Genomic DNA, 6,453 nt, shown 5'->3' on the forward strand with positions numbered 1-6,453 from the left:
GTGCCATCTAACGAAACTTCCCTTCCTTACCTAGGGATCACAGCTTTCCTCCAAGGGCTTCTAATCAGACATTGAGCAGAGTGTACCTGCTGAAGGGAGAACAATTGAAAGAAACCCAGTTACTCCTCATTTGCTTTGATGGCTCTGAAATTCCTACCCATGCACATTTCTTTTCCAAACTGGTTGCTCCTTTGAAGGGTCCAATCACTGGGTTTATTGTAGGGTAATTCTTTGCATCAGGTGGGTTAGATTCATTATTTTGTTGGAGAAAATAAAATTTCAAGAAGGGAACTACCAGGTCCTTGAAAAGAAATATGTATAGTAATAATGAAAAATATATGCCATGAATCTTTCTTCTGAAGGTACACTCCAATAGTGAAGTAGCATTTGGGAAATGATTACCTGAAGAGGAACACAGCACTAACCAAAATGAAAATACTTGAATCTTCTATTTCCCTGCTGATCTTGTTTCATAACTGTAACGTATTGTCCTGGAAGCTTACTGTAAAAAGGCAATATATTGGAAAATAACTTGCCAGAGTAAAATTCCTCTATGAACAGATGACAGATGTGATGTGACAGATGTGTTTTTGTGTTACAGATATATAGGTATGAAACTTAATTTCCTTTTTTTTTTTTTTGGACAAACATAAGCAGCATGCAATGAGCCTTTTTTAAAATTAGGGGAACTATTTGTATGATTGAAGAGGAAATACTATGATAGTTAGCTGAGTTGGAACCTTACATCTCATCTGGGCTCTTTGTCCAAGAAAAGTATCTCTCGTGTTCATAATCCCACCTAAATTAGGCTTCACTTTACTGTCTTCATTTTTCTTACTGTTGAAAATAATTGTGTTTTTTTAATCTGACTTTAACTGTTTGATCAAGGCCTAGAGGAAGATGAAAATATTTTATTGTTAAATAGTATTAAAAAGATATAAACTTCAGGAGAGCTGTGGTTTTTTAGCTTATTTGTCATATGTGGAAATGTGTTTCTGGAATATCAGGAGTCTTTAAAGTGTCAAGACCAGAAATATTACTTCTTAAATGTATATTTGTATTTAAAATATTATTTTATTTGTGTGAATATCTCTTTTCTTTTTGCCTCAATGGTTTAGAGGCCTTTTGTTTTAGAAATCTTTCCTAAAGATTCATGTAATAGCCTCCTGATATGACAAACAGGGTGGAAATTCTGTATAATTTGAGGATTGTCACCAAATGAAGATTTTTTTAAAAGGTCTTTATTTTCATAATGATGCCCTAAAAAGTACCATCATCTCAATTTTTTGACAATGGCAGAGCAGAATGACAGCCATGTAGCCAAATAGATCCCTTTGGTTTGGTCTCAACTGAACCTGCAAATTTACAGCTTTGTCATCTTCTCTTCATGATACACACTGGCTTGATATAATTTGCAACTCCAGGCTAGTAAGTCTCATAGTGATTAATTTGGGTAGTATGTAACTTGAGGGTAAAGCCAGGTGTTGTAAATTATTAGACCCTTTGCCCATGGGAAATATAATGTTTTCATTCTGCAAGGTACTGTACAAAATTATGCACTTTTGTTGCTCCATTATTAATTCACCTTCCATCTGTTCTAAATGTGCTTGTACATGATACCTGTATTCTTTAAAAGCCTAATAGAGCATGTTACTACAACTTAATATATGAGTAAAGAGAAAATTTGACACAGGATTTTCATATCAGTGTGCAATATACATACTGAGTTCCCTAGTAGATTTGATTTTTAACCCCAATCTTTCTTCTGAGGTAAATCACTGACTGATTTGCTTAACAACCATTTTTGTTGTATGTATTTTGTTTTAGTTGGCTAGCAATGACCTCCTGAGTTTTGTGTTTTATACGTGTTATCAGCAGACTGTCAGAGGGCAGTTTGTTTTTTTTGCTTTAATGTAACTCTCTTCTTACCATTTTTTGAATTCCTTGTTTTGAGAGAGTAAAAATTTAGACCTGAGCCCTCTACTCTATTGTTCCTGGGGTCTACCTGACAGAGCCAGCCTTGATGTGTAGTAATGCAGCTTACTTTTTATTGGGTTAGACTTTTTGACCTCTTATTTCTTTTTAAGTTTCTAACATGCTTAGAATTTATACCGTCAGGAATGAGTCAGTCATTTTTTGGTCTTGAAAGAAGAGCAATGAACACAAACCCCCCATTTTGTATTGCATTTTGTGCAATCTTTTTCAGTGCACTAAAGTATGCACTGAGTGAAATATTTATTGCTTTGATAGAAAATGAAGGAATTCCATGGAAATGAGAGGGTAGTAATGCAGAATTAAGCTTCAGAGAAGGACAGAAAACTCTATCTGGTGTACTGGAGAATGTGAGAAAGCAGAACAGCAGTGGTAAGTAAAATCTGGAATATTTTAGAAAAAAAGAATTCTACTTGTTTGATCCTATGGTCCTTATGGCTCCTGCCTCTTAGTTCAGATAATTTTGCTCTCTTCCTTGAAATTCAGTTAACACCTTCCCCATACCACTTCACTTCCTAGCTGTACAAAGCTTTTATATCTATATAGTTATACTCACTGGTAGACAAGTTTTGGAACAAAACATGAGTAGGTGATTTGGGACTGTTTATTTTTCCTTATAGTATATGGAATATTGTTTTGTAGCTTTTCCTAGAAACCTCTTGCTATTACAATATCCACACTCAGTTGTGTTGGCAGTTTCTGCAGTATAAATGACAGATTGAATAGTTAAAATCAACACTAAAAATTGAATTGGCTCATGTGTCAAAGCATATGAAAGGTTTTTGAACCATCATGTCTGCTGATATGGAAAACTCTGTCATCTGAGCCCTTCTAGACTGCAGCTTAGTAGGGCTGCTTGGTGACACCAGATGTTTGGATATTTCTCCCTCAGTAGAAATTTAGAAATATTAGGCACAACCTGATGACATACTACAGTGTGGGCTAAGGAACTGTATCTGCTTTAATCTATTTTCTTGTTTTTGTCTTATTAAGTAAACTGAGACAATATTTGCAGAGATATTGTGAATAGTTGGTGGACTGTGCTAACCCCTTGACTATGCTAGCATCTTGACTGTGCCAACACCTTTCATCCACACTAGAGACTCGCTGGGCTGAATGTTTTTCTGTTTGTCCAGTCTATTTTTTCTTGACTCACTTATATATCACTTGTATGTATGTATTTTGTACCACAGCTTGCTGTGGTATGAAACATTCCACAATGCAGTAGACACTGAGAGAAACTAGGAGATTTATTATTTCAAATATATTTCAGTATTCTCTCACCTCCTCTATTGATACTTTTTGACACCAGAAGTTCTTCCAGATGTTGACTTGTGAAGTACATCTTTATCTCTCTGATGAAAACTGAAGCCAAGAATGAATAACATTTCTGCAGCTATCAATATCTTCTATAACTATTCCTTTATTGCTCCTTTCATATTTTGAGGAGTTATTCCCATCATCTTTGTGAAGCTTCCTTCATCTGATATGCTACAAATACTTTTCCTACTCATTTGTATACCTGTAGTAACTTCATTTGCTTTTTTGGTGTTTATCAGAGCTCGTGTTTCTTTGTAATTTTTTTCATTTGAAGGTAAATACAATTTTATCTTTTAAAAAATATTTCTATAATTTTTGAAATAAGGGACAAAGAGATCCTTACTGTCTTTTCATTAGAATGCACTTAGTCTGAGTTTGTCCTGTCTTCCTATAGTCTGTCAACATTTTATGCAGTGAGCTACCTTTTAACCAACCTCACCATTAATTCACCTCCTGAAATATTTGTAGAAGGTGCTTTTCTGTGCTTTCCCTTTATAAAGATGTCACTTACAGTGCATTGCAGTCATTGTTACAAAAGGGGCTTTTTTTCAGTTCTCTTATGTTCCGTGTGTAGTGTGCTGCTCCTTGAAACTCTCCTCTGGTGGTCCCTCAGGCTTGCTTCTCTGATAAATGGTTATATGTATTTTCCAAAAGTGTAGAAAGTGCCTGCAGTGTGTCCCTGTGCTCTGTGTCTTTGCAATTGCTGTGCTGTCTGCTTCCAAATCTCTCTAAAATCCCCTGAGATTTCTGTAACTTCCACAATGTATACAACTATCTCAATACCTTTCTATCTAGGCATGCAGTTTTACTCTCTAAAGACATTTTGGATAGCATTAGGTCATCTATGACTTTTAATCTGTGCTACTATATTTCCAAAAGAGTGCTCTACACTGTGGCTTCATACCTTGTTATGGGTGAGCAAAAATAATTTATTTCCACAAAATTTTGGGACAAGCTTCTTTCACCTAAATTTGCAATGGGTTTCTTGCATGTGACTTAAAACCAGATATTCTGGTTTTAATCCTGACAAATCTGGGAGTCTTTTATGATGGAACCATGGTGGATATGGTGGATAGGAGCAAAAGTAATTCACATCATCTACCTGGACTTAAACATGCAAAATGTTCAATGCTGTCTTGCATGACATGTCCCATGACCCCATAGGAGGTCGTGGATTTGAGGGATGGACCATCTGGTGGATAAAGTCCTGGCTGGATGGCCGCATGCAAAGTGTTGTGGCCAACGGATCAATGACCAAGTGGAGACCAGTAATGAGTGGTGTCCCTCAGGAGTCAGTGCTGGGGCCAAGGCTGCTCAATATCTCTGCTTTGGCAACATAGACAGTGGGATTGAGGGCACCCTCAGCAAATTCACTCACAATACCAAGCTGTGCGCTGTAGTCATGCTGGAGGGAAAGGATGGCATCCAGGGGGACCTTGAGAGGCTTGAGGCATGGATTTGTGCAAAACTCATGAAATTCAACAAAGTGAAATGCAAGGTGCTACGCCTGGGTTGAGGTGATCCCAGACATATTACAGGCTGAGCATGGAATTGAGAGCAGTCCTGAGGAGGACTTGCAGGTGATATTTGAGAAAAAACTAAACACGATCCTGCAATGTGTATTTACAGTCCAGAAAGCAACTGCCTCCTGATCATCAAAAGCAGGTCAAAGGAGATGATTCCATTCCTCTGCTCTGCTCTTGTGAGACTCCACATCCAGCTCTGGTGCCCACAAAATAAAGACAACATGGACTTGTTTGAGAAAGTCCAGAGGAGGCCCTGAAATTGATAAGAGGACTGGAGCACCTCACTTGTGCAGACAGGCTGAGAAAGTTTGGGTGGTTCAGCCTGGAGAAGAGAAAGTTACTTGGAGATCTCATAGCAACCTTTCATTATCTGAAGAGGGGCTACAAGGAAGCCAGAGAGAGTCACTCTGTCAGGGACTGTAGTGACAAGACAAGGGAGAATGCCTTCAAACTGAAAGAGAGTACGTTTAGACTAGACATTAGGAAGAAATTCTTTACTGAGAGGGTGATGAGGCACTGAAACAAGTTGCTCAGAGAAGCTGTGGATGCCCCATCCCTGGAAGTGTTCAAGGTTCGTTTGTGGCTGAGGGGAGAACTTGAGCAACCTGGTCTAGTGAAAAGTGTCCCTGCCCATTGCAGTGGGGTTGGAACTAGATGCTCTTCAACATCCCTTCCAATCCAAATAATTCTATTACTTCATGATTCTGTTTCATGTGATATTTTTTTTTACATCCTAACATTGTAGAGAAGAACTCCATGATTAAGTGGTAATATGTGTAAATATTTTGTTACTTCCTATTTGAACTTTATAAATTTGCATGTGCTTCTCTTTCTGGGACATAACCTATTTACTTTCTCTAGGGCTACTTTATCCTGAAATTTGTGTCCTCCTTAAGCTCTCAGTTTTCTTCAATCCTTTGAAGTTTCTGTCCGAGGATGGAGATGGCATAAACGAGTCTTATGTACTACAGGATATAGAATTCAAAGTGTGAGGTCAGATTTATGATACAAGAGACCCTGCAGAGTCTTTTTTTGGTGTAAGAAAGGCTTGCCTTTTAAAAATCAAACAGTTCTTTAATTGACTAAACTGAAATAAATCTCTCCTAACTAAAAGCATGAGCTCTTGACAATGCTTAATTATACCTAATTGAATTTGCACCTGAAGTTATGAGAAAAAGCTTGCCTTGGAGGTGATGTAGAAGCTGCACTGAAATTGAATCTGAAATCAGTTGGCATGAGATAACTTTGACCTTTACCTTCTAAGAAGATATTGGTGTAAAAATGAAAATATATCATTATACTTGATCCAGAAAGAGCAGGGAAAAAAGGCACTTCATATCTCTTTTTCCCCAAAGAAAATGTTTTCCTATATCACCAGGAACTTGATTTTGTTTATGCATGTAATTTGTTCTGTGAGAATATATTTCCTATCTTACCAAAATAAAGGTTATAATTTTTACTCTTTTCTGTAAGAGTTTGCTCAGTCTCTAATTTTCTGTTATTCTCTGGGTCTCACTGTTTTATAGTCAGTGAATGAAATCCTGATCCCTTGAAATCTACACATAAGTCTAGAAAATCTCAGCGTAACTCCAGGAAATGTATATTTTCTTAGTAT

General features: G+C 37.2%; 1 protein-coding gene across 1 annotated transcript in view; it reads left to right on the top strand.

Annotated features, from left to right (window-relative positions):
* Positions 1-6,453, top strand: part of LRRC2 (leucine rich repeat containing 2) — a 65,383-nt gene that overhangs the window by 5,157 nt on the left and 53,773 nt on the right. The window lies entirely within an intron of this gene.

The sequence above is a fragment of the Geospiza fortis genome, unplaced genomic scaffold (assembly GCF_000277835.1).
Source record: "Geospiza fortis unplaced genomic scaffold, GeoFor_1.0 scaffold325, whole genome shotgun sequence".
Classification (NCBI taxonomy): domain Eukaryota; kingdom Metazoa; phylum Chordata; class Aves; order Passeriformes; family Thraupidae; genus Geospiza; species Geospiza fortis.